Below are 16,422 nucleotides of genomic sequence, written 5' to 3'. Positions count from 1 at the left end.
TTCCAATTTGAATGCCTCTTATTTCTTTCTCTTACCTGACTGCTCTGATGAGGACTTTGATACTATGTTGAATAAGGGTGGTAAAAGTGGGCATCCTTGTCTTGTTCCAGTTCTTAGAGGGAATGCTTTCAACTTTTCCTCATTAAGTATGATATTGGGTGTGGGTTTGTCATATATGGTCTTTATTATGTTAATGTATGTTCCTTCTATGCCTAGTTTGTTGAGGATTTTTATCATAAAGGGATGCCAAGTTTTTCAAATGCTTTTTCTGCATCTATTGAGATAATATGGTTTTTGTCCTTAATTCTGTTGATGTGACATATCGTGTTTATTGATTTATGTGTGTTGAACCATCCTTGCATCCCTGGGATAAATCCTACCTGATCGTGATATATTATCTTTCTGATGTATTGTTTGATTTGATTTACTAATATTTTGTTGGTGATTTTTGTGTCTATGTTAATCAGGGATATTGGTTTATAGTTTTCAGTGTGTGTCCTTGTCTGATTTTGGCATCAGGGTGATACTGGCCTCATAGAATAAGTTAGGGATAATTCCTTCCACCTTGATTTTTTGGACAGTTTCAGGAGTATTGGATTTTGCTCTTTGTGTATTTGGTAGAATTCAGCTGTGAATCCATTTGATCTTGTGCTTTTTGTTGTTGTTTTTTGGGGGAGATTTATTATTACTGATTCAATGTTGCTACTTATTATTGGTCTGTTCAGGAGTACTATTTCTTCCTGGCTCAGTCTCAGTAGGTTTTGTGTTTCCAGCATTCAGATTCAGAAAACAAAGATTACTAGACTTAAAGAAAGAGATAGATGGCAATACAATAATAGTAGCGGACTTTATTTTCCCACTCACAGCACTAGACAGATCATCAAGTGAGCAAATTAACAAAGAAATATTGGACTTAAATTGGACTTTAAATCAAATGAACTTAATAGACATTTGCAACAACATTCTTCCCAATAACTACAGAATATATATTATTTTCATCAGCAAATAGAAAATTCTCTGAGGTTGATCACACGTTAGGCCACAAAACAAGTCTTAGCAAATTTTTAAAAATCAAAATTATATCAAATATCTCCTCAGAACACAGTGGAAAAAGGCTAGAAATCAATACAAGAGGAACTTTGGAACCTATACAAATACATGGAAATTAAACAGCACGTTCCTGAACAATCACTGGATGTATCAGTCCATTTCACACTGCTGATAAAGACATACCTGAGACTGGAAAGAAAAACAGGTGTGATTGGACTTACAGTTCCAAGTGGCTGGGGAGGCCTCAGAATCATGGTGGGAGGCAAAAGGCACTTTTTACATGGGGGTGGCAAGAGAAAATGAGGAAGATGCAAAAGCAAAACCCCTGATAAAACCATCACATCTCGTGAGACTTATTCACTGCCATGAGAACAGTATGGGAGAAACTGCGCTCATGATTCAAATTATCTCCCACTGCGTCCCTCCCACAACACATGGGAATTATGGGAATACAATTCAAGATGAGATTTGGGTGGGGACACAGCCAAACCATATCATTCCACCCCTGGCACCTCCAGATCTCATGTCCTCACATTTGAAAACCAATCACACCTTCCCAACAGTCCCCCAAAGTCTTAACTCATCTCAGCATTAACCTGAAAGTCCACAGTCCAAAGTCTTATCTGAGACAAGGCAAGTCTCTTCCATCTTTGAGCCAGTATAATCAAAAGCAAGCTAGTTACTTCCTAGATACAATGGGAGTACAGGTATTGGGTAAATAGAGCTGTTCCAAATGGGAGAATTTGGCCAAAACAAAGGGGCTACAGGGCCCATGCAAGTCTGAAATTCAGTGGGGCAGTCAAATTTTAGAGCTCCAAAATGATCTCCTTTAACCGCAGGTCTCACATCCAGGTCACACTGATAAAAGAGGTGGGTTCCCATGGTCTTGGGCAGCTCCACCCCTGTGGCTTTGCAGGGTACAGCCTCCCTCCCAGCTGCTTTCACGGGCTGGCCTTGAGTGTCTGCCACTTTTCCAGGAACATGGTGCAAGCTGTGGGTGGATCTTCCATTCTGGGATCTGGAGGATGGTGGCCCTCTTCTCACAGCTCCACTAGGCAATGCCCAAGTAGGGACTCTGGGGGCTCCAACCGCACATTTCCCTTCCACACTGTCCTAGCAGAGGTTCTCTATGAGCGCCCTTCCCCTGCAGCAAACTTCTCCCTGGACATCCAGGCATTTCCATACATCTTCTGACATCTAGGCAGAGGTTCCCAAACCCCAATTCTTGACTTCTGTGCACTCACAGACTCAACACTACGTGGAAGCTGCAAAGGCATAGGTCTTGTACCCTCTGAAGCCACGGCCCAAGGTCTACGTTGGTCCCTTTCAGCCATGGCCAGAGTGGCTGGGACACAGGGCACCAAGTCCCTGGGCCATACACAGCATGGGGATCCTGGACCCAGCCCAGGAAACCATTTTCTCCTAGGCCTGGGCTGTTGAGGGGAAGGGCTTGTGTGAAGACCTCTGACATGCCCTTGAGACATTTTCCCCATTGTCTTGGGGATTGACATTCGGCTCCTCGTTACTTATGTAAATTTCTGCAGCCAGCTTGAATTTCTTCTCAGAAAATGGGTTCTTATTTTCTATCACATTGTCAGGCTGCAAAATTTCCAAAATTTTATGCTCTGCTTCCCTTGTAAAACTGAATGCCTATAACAGCACCCAAGTCACCTCTTGAATGCTTTGCTGCTTAGAAATTTCTTCCACCAGATACCCTAAATTATCTCTCTCAAGTTCAAAGTTCCACACATCTCTAGGGCAGGGCAAAATGCCACCAATATCTTTGCTAAAACATAACAAGAGTCACCTTTGCTCCAGTTACCAACAAATTCCTCATTTCCATCTGAGACTACCTCAGCCTGGACCTTATTGTCCATATCACTCACAGGCCTTTGGCCAAAGCCATTCAGCAAGTCTCTAAGAAGTTCCAACTTTCCCACATTTTCCTGTCTTTTTCTGAGCCCTCCAAACTGTTCCAACCTCTGCCTGTTACCCAGTTCCAAAGCCACTTCCCCATTTTTGGGTATCTTTTCAGCAATACTCCACTCTATTGATACCAATTGACTGTATTAGTCAGTTTTCATGCTGCTGATAAAGATATACCCAAGACTGGGAAGAAAAAGAGGTTTAATTGGACTTACACTTCCACATGTCCAGGGAGGCCTCAGAATCATGGCAGGAGGTAAAAGGTGCTTCTTACATGGGGGTGGCAAGAGAAAATGAGGAAGATGCAAAAGCAGAAACCCCTGATAAAACCATCAGATCTTGTGAGACTTATTCACTACTGTGAGAACAGTATGGGGAGAACTGTCCCCATGATTCAAATTATCTCCCACTGGGTCCCTCCCACAACACATGGGAATTATGGGAGTACAATTCAAGGTGAGATTTGGGTGGGGACACAGCCAAACCATATCACTGGGTCAATGAAGAAATTACAATGGAAATTTAACATTTTTTCGAGACAAATGAAAATGAAAACACAACATGCTTTAACCTATGGGATATATCACAAGCAGTGCTAAGTGGAAAGTTTATAGCATTAAATGCATACATCAATAAAATAAAAGATCTGAAATTAACAACCTAACATCACACCTCAAGATACTAGAAAAGGAATAAACCAAACCCAAAGTTAGCAGAAGAAAAGAAACAACAAAGATCAGAGCAGAACTAAATGGAACAGAAACAAGAAAAACAATACAAAGATGGACAAAATGAAAAGTTGGTTCTTTGAAAGGATAAACAAAATTGATAAACTGCTTGCTAGACTAACCAAGAAGAAAGTCCAAATAAAAATCAAATGATAAAAGGAGGCATTTTTTACAACTGATACCAAGAAATATAAAAGATCACCAGAGACTATTATGAACAACTATATGCTCACAAACTAGAAAACCTAGAGGAAATGGCTGCATGTTATCTTTTTAATCCTCACAACTGTATTTTTGAGAAAATGAGTCACATGTCACCATTAAGTGACAAATCCAGATTTTGAGCCTAAGTCTTCCAAGTCCATTGTTCTTTCTGATACACCACTGGTTCTCAATCTTGGCTACACATTAGAATACGTAGGAAGCTTTTTCAATTTTGCCAGAGCCTGACTCACCAGTAATATTCACGATAGATTCTGGGGGTGGGGTGGGGAGGATAGCAGAGAAACCAACAAAAGTGCTCCCAGAAAAATGTAAAAAGAATATTTCAGTGATCCATACTGTCACTTCCTCTGAAGTGAATAATTGAGCAGATTTATTAGTAGTTTAAAACTTTGTACACAGAGCTATGAAAATAAATAATATTATGAAAAGATAAAATAAGAATAGCATGAAGTAATCGAGTTTTGATTTCCCTCAAATACCAAATATCTGGCAATTTAACTCATAAGTCACTGTCTTATTACACAAACCTTAATAAAATGTAGACTAAAGTATAATACATTTTGAAGATAATCTGCTTTACAAATACAGGCTCAGGATTTCTACATCAAGAATCAAGGTCAAATTGAATAAAATTATCCAAAAGAGTCATTTCAGGTTCTTGCTAGAGCATAGAGCTAAAACCAGTTAACTGGTATGGAAAACTTGTGGAAACACAAGTTAACTGGTGTTTAGTTTAACTTGTGAGTTAAAACCAGTTAACTGGTGTGGAAATTCAGAATCATAGTGTACTACTGAGAGAGGTTTTTTATTGTTGCTTTTTTGTTTTTTGAGATGGAGTCTCACTCTGTCGCCCAGGCTGGAGTGCAGTGGCGCTATCTCGGCTCACTGCAAGCTCTGCCTCCTGGGTTCACGCCATTCTCCTGCCTCAGCCTCCCAAGTAGCTGGGACTACAGGCGCCCGCCACCTCGCCCGCCTAATTTTTTTATTTTATTTTATTTTATTTTTGTATTTTTTTAATAGAGACGGGGTTTCACCGTGTTAGCCAGGATGGTCTTGATCTCCTGACCTCGTGATCCACCCGCCTGGGCCTCCCAAAGTGCTGGGATTACAGGCTTGAGCCACCGCGCCCGGCCTTCTGAAAAAGTTTTTAATCTCAGCAAGATCTGTTACCATCTGAAAAGTTATTAATGGCAAAAATTGCAAGTACTTTTGCACCAACCTAATACTTAGTTCTCTAAATTAGTAACTATTTGTAAAGGATAAATCTATCCTAAATATCCCTAATTTAGATCTGAAAGTGTCTTTCTTGGAATGTTTTCTAACTACAGGGTAGCCCATTGGAAACATCTTTAAGTAGAGTGAGTTTAAATGTTTGGTGTAGCAACCCATTTTGCATGTTTAAATGTTTGTATACCAACACATTCTTTGAGTGGGGTAAACTATGTATAAGTACTCAAAGAATGTACATTTTTGAGATTAGATTTTTACCAAACACAGTTACCAAGGGAAGTAGGACTTGTGGGTTGTGCCACTTTTGTAGGAGAAAAATGCAGGTATATTGGAGCTAATTAAAGAAAGACAAAACTCAAAACTTAGTCTTTCTAATAACCACTTGGTGTCCCATTTCCAGAGAAAGAAGAGTTCCTTCTCCTTCCTAGGGTGAATTTACTTCATCTGTAATCCATCTTAATTCCATGACTGCTGATTTCCTCTAGAACAGACATCTGTAAGTGGGCCCTCTATGCTATGTATCTTCAGCCTCCCCTTTTCTCTTCACCTTCTCCCCCTCCATCTAAAAACATGCTCAGATTTCCCACTTTGACAAGGATAGGTGAGATGGGAGCTCCCTCAACACCCCTCTGCCTCCATTCAATTTCCCCTCTCGCCATTTCCCTGTATCTTCCCTTTCATTCCCCCAGTGGGATCTGTTCCCTGTCCACTGCCCATTCATTCCTCACCCATGCTTGGCCTCCCACCACTCCACATTATTTTGTGATTATTACTGTGTTTCTCTCCCACTGGAATGGGAGGCATGTATATTCCCTGCATCATAATTGTAAGTATAGAGAAAGTGTGCAATAGTAGTTGTATGTTAGATGGATGGATGGATGGATGGGTGGGTGGGTGGGTGAATGGATGGAAGTCCATCGCCATCACAAAGGTTACCTCCAACATCCTCATAGTCACTCATGGACACTTTTCTACTTTAATTTATCTCATTCCACCTTTCAACAGCATTTAACACCAGAGGCCAGTTTATCCATCTTGAAATTAATTCTTTGTAGGCTTCCATGACCCCTTTTGTTTCTGTTTTTTCTCTATTCTTATGACTGTTGTTTCTCAAGTTCCCTTTGCTGGCTTACCTTCTTTCCATCTCTTAAATGTCCATACTCCCTGGATTTTATTCCCAATTCTCTTTACTTTTCATTTTGTTGCTGGATAATTTTGTTCACTCTTGGCTTCAGTCAGCAGTGTGTTGGAGCCAGCTCCTAAAAACCAGTTGTGCATATCTCTTCTCAACTATTTCTTCAATGGTCCTTGTGTCAGTAGCTTGAAACTGACCAAGGTGGGAGTATTTACACCATGGAAATCAACAAAAGCTGTATATTAGAGCCTTAGTTATGTATTTATTCATTTTTTCTGAGTGCTAGTTTAAGGGCACACCACTAGCCTCATCAATGACATATATGTCTCCAGTTCCTAAACTTGTGTTTCACATTTTCTGAGCTCTATTCATTATTTCCAGCTGATTCCTAACAAGCTCCTCTTGAATGCCTAAATTGAACTCATTATCTTCTGCCTAAGCAGCCCTCTCCTGCAGTAGTCTATGGTTTGGCTAATGGCCCCTCCTGTCATTCTTGCAGAAAGCTAAAACTTCTCTCTCCCTCTCCCGCTGTTTCTCATTGACTGGTATGTATATGTCTCCACCTTGTTTCACAAAAGATTTGTCATCTTAACAATATGCATAATGGAACAGGACAGAATAATTTCTGTCACAGTGACCGTAAAGGAGGGGATCTGAGCATAGGAGAAGTAAGTCCAAGAAGAATAAATGAACTCTGAGTCCATCTTTGCTAGCAGCTGCAGTATCTTAGTCTACATGTCCTAGCTTACTTTTCCCCACACTCACATTCACTTTCCACAGTGCTTCCAAAGAGATGAATCTTTTTTTTTTTTTTTTTTGAGACAGAGTCTGGCTCTGTTGCCCATGCTGGAGTGCAGTGGCGCGATCTCGGCTCACTGCAAGCTCCACCTCCTGAGTTCACGCCATTCTCCCGCCTTAGCCTCCCCAGTAGCTGGGACTACAGGCACATGCCACCGCGCCCCAGCTAATTTTTTGGTTTTGTATTTTTAGTAGAGACGGGGTTTCACCGTGTTAGCCATGATGGTCACGATCTCCTGACCTCGTGATCCGCCTGCCTCGGCCTCCCAAAGTGCTGGGATTACAGACGTGAGCCACGGCGCTCTGCCACAGTTCTTAAACTGTAACCTAATCTCTTCCCCCAACTAGAAACTTTCAGTAGTTCTCCACTTCCTTTGGCATAAAGTTCAAGCACACACCCAGAGAAAAAACCTCTACCACAAGATTTTTGGGTTATTCTTCAAGACTTAGCTTCAACATTGCTACTCTATGAAGCCTTCTGTGCCTCCCATAGGCACTTGTACTGTTTACCTATATCCACCATATATATCTCAGTTACTGATTCAATTTACAGTTGTTGAATGCCAGTTTTATGCCATGAATTGTATGTAGTTTTGAAGATATTGAGTAAAGCAGTCTTTATTTTTTAAGGATCTCTAGGTGAGGAAGCATATTTAAGCAAATTTTAGAAAGTGTGATAAACTCTCACTGTGGCAGGGAGGAAAAAGAGAGGCACTGTCTCATAGCACATATCGCATTCTTTTGTGATTATTACTGTGTTTCTCTCCCACTGGAATGGAAGGTGTGTATATTCCCTGCATCATAGTTGTAAGTATAGAGTAAGTGTGCAATAGTAGTCATATGTTGGATGGATGGATAGGTGGATGAGTGGATGGAAGGAAATTGCAACAACTGCCTAAAATTGTTTAGAAGATTATCAATAGACTTTATTTAGAGTTGGGTAGGGGAGGTGCATGAATATGGGAACATATATATCCTTACACTGTATAGGCTAAATCTTTGCCTTGGGAACTTCTTCTTGTGGTTCAGTGAGTCTTTAATCTGTTAGTCTGGAATCTTTTAGAGAGGATCTCAGGGTGTAGGCCTTTCAATCAGCCCTTTGCTAAACACATCAAAGAAGTCTGTCACTTGATGGTTCATTGCTTTATGATTTGCCAGAGGTTCAGGCAAAAGGTCCCAATTAAAAGCTCTGGGTTGTATCTCATGGTCTCTTGCTCAATGGCAAGGGGAAGAGTCCTCAGGGCTTCATCACAGTACATCCAGTTAATCTGCTATATTAAAAAAGAAAAAAATGCCATGCTGAAATTTAATAGTTCAGTTTCACACATAGTCCATTTCCCTCCATATTAGACTGTGGGCCTCTGTTTGTGTTGATAGAAAGATATCTCTAGACTCTAGAACAGTGATTCTCAGTCCTGGCTTAAAAACAAAAAGAAAAGAAATACCAGACTTCACCTCCAGAGTATTATTTGCTTGCAGTGGGGCCCAGGCATCTCTATTTTTTGGAGTGCCCAAGTTGATTCTAATGTATAATCAGGACTGGAAACACTGGCCTAGAGTCAAGACCAGAAAACTTTACAATTAGCCTGGAATTTGTTCCACAAAAATTTCTTCCTGCCTTCTTCTGATCCTTCAGGTCTCTATCTAATGATCACCTCCTCAGTAATATTGTCCGGTGACCTTGCTTTTTGTAGGAAGAAAGTCATCCAGAGGGGGCTCCTCTATCACCTTGTCCCTCAAAGTATTTACTACAACCTGAAAATAACTTGTGTATTTATTTGTTTTCTTGTTTGTTATGCATCCCTCCTGGTAAGTGAGGAGTATCGTATATTTATTGGCAGCTGCTGTTGCGTGAATATTGTCAGCTGTAGATCTAGTAATATGTGTGACTGCTGCTAGGCCAAATCAAGGAAGGGGAGAAGGAGCTGGAAGAAAGAGTAAAAACAGGTGAAAATTTGATGGGAAATGAAAATTCAGACAATACTCCTAAAAGTGAAAATTCTGACCAGACACAGTAGCTTATGACTGTAATTCCAGCACTTTAGGAGGCCAAGGCAGGAGGATTGCTTAGGCCCAGGAGTTCAAGGCCACAGTGAGCTATGATTGTGCTATTGCATTCCAACCTGGGCGATAGCGCAAGACTCTGTCTCTTAAAAAAAATTAATAAGCACTCTAACCCCCGTTCCCCAGGAGTAACCACTGTTTACGGTTTGGTGTTTATCGTTTGAAGCATATTGAAACGTGTACACAAATAACATACAGGTTGGTTTACAAATAATTGAACACTTTAACAAATGTGTTACTCAGTAACTATGTTGTATATAAATGTGTAGTCACACCCTATGGCAAGACACTTGTAAGAGTAGCTCCTTGATTTAATACCAGCTATGTTTTCCATAAGATAGCCTAGTTACTGGGTGATAGACTTTTTAAAACTGTTCAGTTCCCTTTGAATTATTCTATATTTCACAAACACACACACACTCTCTTCCCAAAAATATCTTATTGTGCCTACTTATTAATGCAGTTTAGTCATTTTAGAGGTTTAGTCATTTTAGAGGTTAGCCATCCTTCCAGAATTGACTTAGATTTAAATAGGGTTAAGTGGTGATAAATTTGGTAGTACTAGCCATACCCTCTCACTTTATCTCAATTCACCTATTTGATAGTATACTGTGGCCAGCAGATCAAATCAGACCCTTAATCTGTTTTTGTAAATAAAGTTTTATTGGGACATAGCTATACTCCTTCATTTACATATTATCTATCACTGCTTCTGTGATGCAATGTCAGAGGTGAGTAGCTGCGACAGAGCTAGCTACTCAAAATCTGAAATATTACTATCTGACTTTTTAGGGAAAAAGTTGGCTGACCACTGCTCTAGTTGATCAAAAAGATTATACCATCAATAACCAATCAGAACAAACCAACTGAGCCCAGTGTATGAGAATGTATTGGTGGTTCTGGGATTTTACATCTTTAAAACTCTGGATCTGATTGCTTTTCGTAGGGAGAAAGTCAGCCAGAACATTGTTAAATGACAGGGTGGGAAGGGAGTAGGGAGACATGTTCCATCTAGTTGGGTCTTGTCTTCCTGTCAGGCAGGTCACATCTTCTCCCTTTCTCTTCTTTCCCCTCCCAAAAGAAGCAGTACACATTGCAGATGTGGCCAAGGTTTTCAAAATACCTGTAGGTTGGATCCTTTGAATTTAAACCAGTCTGTCGTGTCTTTGCTGCCAAACCTCATAAATCATTTGGCTGAATAATTACAGGGCTGGGTGTCTTGTTGAATGCTGCACCAGGTGTGGTGGGGCAACTTACCCTCCGCTGAGCTGCTCAGCATGGAAGGTCGGGGACCCTACGCGGTGTCAGCTATGAGGGAAGCACAACGAGATATTTGGTTTTCATCTCCAGTGGGCTTGTCCATTTCCCCCCCCCCAATTCTGAAGCTTTGTTGGAAATGCCCCTCTCTGGAGATTCTATCACAAATCTGCCGGTGATGTGTGTCTGGAAAGGTGCGGTGCCACTGCAAGTAGAAAACATGCCCAAAGCTCACTGGGACTGACCACTTCCTGTACAGGCCTGTATCTCTAATGAATTCTTTCTTTGGAGCTGATAGTGTTGTACTCAAAAGCTGCTGGGTAAGTCATGCACAGACTGATCATGATTTTGGTTTAGAGTTAGGGTCAGAGCATCTCTTTTAAGTTATGAATTATTATCAATTTTTTGTACCTTCAAAACTTCTTCTTGTTCAAAACATTGTCCATACAGAAGATAGGTCTTAACACATTATATCCCATGATACACATTTGCTTTTAAGCTTCTGTGGCTTAGACTGGAGTATCTCTATAATCTCAGGTGTGAATATTCACATTGTCTAGAACCACCAGTTTCTGCCTGCCACTGCTTACTTACTTTTGCAAGATTTGTACATAGGTACACACTTGTATTAATTCAGAGTAGGATGGAAGTAGCCTAAAATTTGAGTGACCTAGATAACTGAGAAAAACTAAAGCTGATTTTGTGCCTAGCTTTTAAAACCAAATGCATTATCTGTCCATCATATGGGTGTGATTGACCTGAATTTTTAATGATGAAATTACACAGCTGAAAAAGACCTTGAAGCTCATCTAATTGTACATGTGGAAATGGGGCCTGTGGACCTGGAGTGACTTGTCCAAAATGATGAAGCCTAATCCCTTAGGCCTTAGACCAGGTGGCTTGATCTCTAGTTATACATCCCACCCCTATGACTTCCCCTCTAAAGCATGATTTAAACAAAAGGAAATAGCAGGAACTTCAGTTTGGGTTCATATTGCCTTCTCTGATGAGTATGTGTGTGTTCTGAAGCTCTCTCTGCTGTCTGCAAATCAGACATTCTTGCTGGGTTGCATCAGAGTCCAGGCGACAAGATTGATGAAGAAAGGGCAGAGGAGGGATGACGTAATAGATTGTGCAGCATTTACCTGTGAATTATCTCTAGCTATGTACTGCTTGATGTCTGTGTGACTCACATACTGAGGTACTGCCATCCCTGTTATTCAGCACTGTAGCCCCACACTTACCTCACCCTGTGTTTCTCTCCTTTTCCTGCCAAATCTGATTAGAAGCACTTTTGTTGTAAGCCCATGTTTATGAAGCTGTAAGTGGACTTTGTACCAATGACCATGTGGAGAAAATAAAAGAATGTTAGAACTGGCAAGTTACATATTGACTCAGTCAAACCAGCTTGATGTCTGTCTCAATGTAGTTCAGTAAATACTTACATAGCACCTGCCATATGCCCAGCACTGTCAGTGTTTTCTTCCCTTACATGGTTGTTTTGTCTTCTCAGCTTCAGTTTAACAGATTCACATAGAATAAACCTGTAGCAAGTGCCTACCATGTGCAAGTGACTATGATAGATGCATTCACAAGCATTTTTTCTTTTGAATCTCAAAAGAACCCTGTGAAGCAGTTACTCTCTGTATCCATTTTGTAGATGGCATAAGTGACTTAACTAATGTGTGTCAGAATTGGAATTAGAAGCTCAGTCCCTTGACACTAAGTACAGTGTTTTTTCCAGTGCCTCACAAGTATCTTTGATTTGTGTACTCAAGAAGTTTTTGCAAGAAAACTAACAGTTTTCTTAAGGTCATCTTCATACTTGATCTATGATCTTCATACTTGATCTAGTGTCTGCCTCTGTTGTTCGTTTGCCCTTCAGATGCTAAAAGTCAACAGCATAGGCATATGTTTATTTATTGAACAATAACGATTAAGTTCTACGTTGAAGTTGTATCATATAAACACTAACTTTGCATGAATTCAAGTACACCTGCTCAGCAAATGAATATAAAGAGAGAAGGCATAAAAATTTGCATTGTGCAAACGAGTCTTCTCGGGTTGTATTCAGTGAGTCTATGCCTGGGAGTGAACCTGAAATGGAAGGTGTATATTGATTTTTCTGTACATGTCTGTTCCCACATCCCTCTCTCAGGGAGGGTAAGCATCTTGCCTTACTCAGATGATTACCAAAACTAGAGGCAAAATCTACCTTGATTGGGCCTACTGAGTGATGGTACATTGGCTTCCTGCATGATGACTTCCTAGGGGATTTATTTACAAGGTAATTTTGACATAAATTGAGGGTTTTTCCCCCTCACATATTCTCCAAGAAACCTAAACCCCAAGTAAAATGCAACTTCTGTAGGATGGTACTGGGTTGCATATAATCAAGGAGGGGATTTTTCTTTAGAGTGAACTGAAACTGTCTTGGGCTCAAGAACATTGTGTATAATGGTAGCTGAACATATCTTGTATTCTCTGTGTATTGTGCCAGGTTGATAGGATTAATAGTGAGCAGATCAAATATTCCTTGTGTTCATAAGAGAACTGTGTTACCACTGAAACCAAGGGAGGAGAACCAACAGAAAAAAAAAATCCAATGAGGTCACCCATCAGAGTGGTAGAGAAAAAGGATTAAGAAAATCCCATCAAATTTAGCTGCAGGTGATGTTTGAAAGAACAGTTGTAGTCAGTTATAAGGTCAAAAGCAAGATACGAGGAATTAAGAAAAATCATCATCATCAGAACAGAGTAGCCAACAGGATGTCATGAAACCAAAAGAGGAGGGCTGCATGAAGAGAGAGCACCATAGGTGGGGGTTGAGGACTGAAAACTGGGACTGGGTGGTGATAGTACCTAACAGATAGGATTGGTGGGTTTAAAAGTGGAAGCACGTAATGTCATCAAAATGAATTCTGGCTTCTGAGCTTGACTGAGATTCTTAATGTTTGAGTTTCCCCCTATGGGGCAGGTGGGGAAAATCTAGCCACAGAGAGATTAGAGGCAGGAGAATTATTGGTGTCTGTTGGCAAGCAGATTCTCATAGCCTCATACCCATTAGATACTAGATTTCACTTTTATTACTTTTCTAAGTAGTTAGGTTCTAATTTGCTTGCAATTTAGAAATCAAGACTGGCTCTACAAGGCTGTCATCATGCTGGGAAAGGGGGTGCCAGAATGCAGCAGGACATAACCAGAAAGCCAGTAAAGGTTCAACTCTTATGAATAGGAAAGCCAACTAATTCATTCATAATACCAAACCTTGTCTTATTCAAGGAAGTGGAGTTACAACCAGGAAACCTCCCTTTCTTTCCTGTATTTGTATAGCACCTTGTATTGTTTAAGGTTGTTGGTGATAATTTTCTTTTTCCCAGATTGCTCACTTTGTGTTTTTGGCTCAATATTCAGTGTGACTGCTTGACTACTGTCACTCAAACAGGCTGTCTTGAAAAAGGTGAAGCTGAGAGGTTAGGGGGCTCAGATTAGAATGGGATCTCAAAATGGGGTCCCTCTACCCCCACCATATAGGCATCTCCTTGGGTGCTTATTAAAAATGTAGACTCCAGGGTTCCACCTAAGACCTACTAAATATGAATCCATATTTATAGCATCCCTGAGGATTCTTATGAAGTCTAGATTTTAAGAACCCTGGTTTAGGAAATGTGAGTGTAGTGTAATAAACCAAATTTTAGAAGAATAACCTTTTAACAAATTGAATTCCAATCATTCTAAAGTCAAATTGTATTTATAAAATATAGCCAGAAATATGTGTTTTAATGAAAATTTTTAAGGCTCTTTGAAACTCTTAGAAAAATCTAAATGCAAGGCACACAGAAAATGTAAGCAGTCATAATAAACACACTTGGTTATGAGGAAGAGTGTTGTGAATTCAGAAGGTTTGTGTGTTTTGTGGAATTTCTATTATTGCCCAAGAGAGGAAAGGACTGAAAGGAGAGAACTTGGAAGAAGCTTTCCTTGGCTTCCAAGATCCTAATCCTCCAAAATGCAGCTGCTTCCTACCCACCATCTCTTTGCCACAGACCAGCTGTGTCCCCATTCATTCCCACCTCCACTGTTGCTTTTTCAATCCACACATGCCAGAACCAGAATGGAGAATGGTAGAGAAGGGAAAGGCAGTTTGATAGGAAGTAGAATAGAAGTTTTATAGAAAAAAGGTTTCTGGAAAGCCCTAAAGCATTAGACCAGAAAGCCCTTAGCTGTAGACCTCTGGGTCAAGTTTGTTGTAGTTATAAAACTGTGTGGGATGCAGGTAGGTGTACTGGTGGTTTCTGGGGGTTGGGGCAGTAAGACAGGCTGACCCCATTAAGATAACCTCAGAAACTAATCCAAACTGTTTTCCCCAGCCCTCATCTGATCTTTGACTCTTATTTAAATTTTGTTTTTGTTGTCTTTGAATTGTTTCCTTTTTACAAGTCATTTCCCTAAATAATCCCCAGATTTCTTCATGACTGGAATAGTTAGGTACTTCTTTTTTTTTTTTTTTTTTTTTTTTTGAGGCAGAGTCTCGCTCTGTCGCCCGGACTGGAGTGCAGTGGCCGGATTTCAGCTCACTGCAAGCTCCGCCTCCCGGGTTTCCGCCATTCTCCTGCCTCAGCCTCCCGAGTAGCTGGGACTACAGGCGCCCGCCACCTCGCCCGGCTAGTTTTTGTATTTTTTTTTTAGTAGAGACGGGGTTTCACCGTGTTAGCCAGGATGGTCTCGATCTCCTGACCTCGTGATCCGCCCGTCTCGGCCTCCCGTTAGGTACTTCTTTTGAATACTTTGCCAACACCCTTTTTTCCTCCTTCCCCATAATTATCATAACTACTACCCACAAATGGATATATTTGGTTCCAATTTTTCACTCCTTTTCATGAGGTTATCATCTAAAATTTTCTGCCCCAGAATCTCTTTTGAAAAAAAGTATTTTTTCTATATAGTCATGAAGGCTATCATTCAAATCCCAGAAGTTGTAGTTTTACCCTTTTTGTTTAGTGCTATTAAAACTCACCTTTGGAATGATGAGAATTCAGCTCATTTGTCTTACATCTTTTCTTTCCAAAAAAAAAAAAATTCAGCTTGGGTTGCACCCAGCACTTAGCATAGTAACTCCCAGAGTTTGCTACTTAAGTTAAGAAATTAAAACTAAGATCTTACTCTGTTTTGAATCAGATAATTAAATTAATAATTGCTGCATGTCAGCCAAAGTAAACAAGCATTCTTGATGGGTAGAACCATGCATTGTCTTAAGCTATTTGATTACCAAACCACTGCAAGCTTTTAAAATTGAACTATCTCTAATGTGCATTGAGAAGGATAAAAAATAACTTGTTTTTAAAAGTATTTTTGTTTGGTCTTGTTCTGTGTACTCTTTGTCCAAAACTAGAGCATATTCATCTTTATAAATCTTTCATTACTTACTGGCTTTCTTAGTGCCTTAGCTGGTATTTTCCACATGAGGTTTACACCATCTTGTGGCCTGCAGTTTTCTGACTCGCTTTTTCTTGCATCCTTGGCATTCATTAGCCTATTGGTAAATGTTTGAAATGGGAAGAAAAGGAGAAATCACCTGTCATTTCTGCTCTTAAGGCTTTTATTACTTTTTCTATTTTCTCTTCAGGACCATGAGAGTCAATGATTTCAGTCTCTCAGACATACCCTTTTTATCTTTTCTTTTTTGAGATGAAAATATCTTATTTCCTGAAATTTTTAATTTGACTAGAAAGCTAGTCCATGTAGAGGAGAGCTTTGGTGATGTGTCTGCCCACAAAACTGATTTTTGCCATGGCTCACTAATGTATTTTGTGTGAAATATCAAATTCTGGAAATCCTTGCTTGTATATCTCCCACCACAAAAAAAAAAACGAGAAGATGAAATGAGAGAAATCAAATCATGAAAGATGCAAAAGTCTAGTCAGGAGAAACCAGTAGGAGATCCATTATGTAATGAAGAAGAGAGTCAGGAACAAAACCAACTCTCAGTTAGGTGGCTGAGGCACAGAG

At 40.2% G+C, this 16,422-nt stretch overlaps 2 protein-coding genes across 3 annotated transcripts in view; one reads left to right on the top strand and one right to left on the bottom strand.

The window, feature by feature from the left end:
* LOC117083604 (collagen alpha-1(VIII) chain) overlaps positions 1-16,422 on the top strand; it is a 554,637-nt gene that overhangs the window by 355,274 nt on the left and 182,941 nt on the right. The window contains exon 1 of one of the 2 annotated variants that reach the window (XM_033211495.1): positions 10,573-10,733. The exons of the other annotated variant lie outside the window; for it this stretch is intronic. The gene's annotated coding sequence lies outside the window, so the exon portion shown is untranslated. Of the gene's footprint in view, positions 1-10,572; positions 10,734-16,422 lie in introns of those variants that run through there. 2 annotated transcript variants of the gene reach the window in all.
* FILIP1L (filamin A interacting protein 1 like) overlaps positions 1-16,422 on the bottom strand; it is a 277,714-nt gene that overhangs the window by 152,363 nt on the left and 108,929 nt on the right. The window lies entirely within an intron of this gene.

The sequence above is a fragment of the Trachypithecus francoisi genome, unplaced genomic scaffold (assembly GCF_009764315.1).
Source record: "Trachypithecus francoisi isolate TF-2019V2 unplaced genomic scaffold, Tfra_2.0 Lachesis_group0, whole genome shotgun sequence".
NCBI lineage: Eukaryota > Metazoa > Chordata > Mammalia > Primates > Cercopithecidae > Trachypithecus > Trachypithecus francoisi.
Note: the sequence above shows the minus strand (reverse complement) of the source record. Positions and strands in the feature narration are given on the sequence as shown.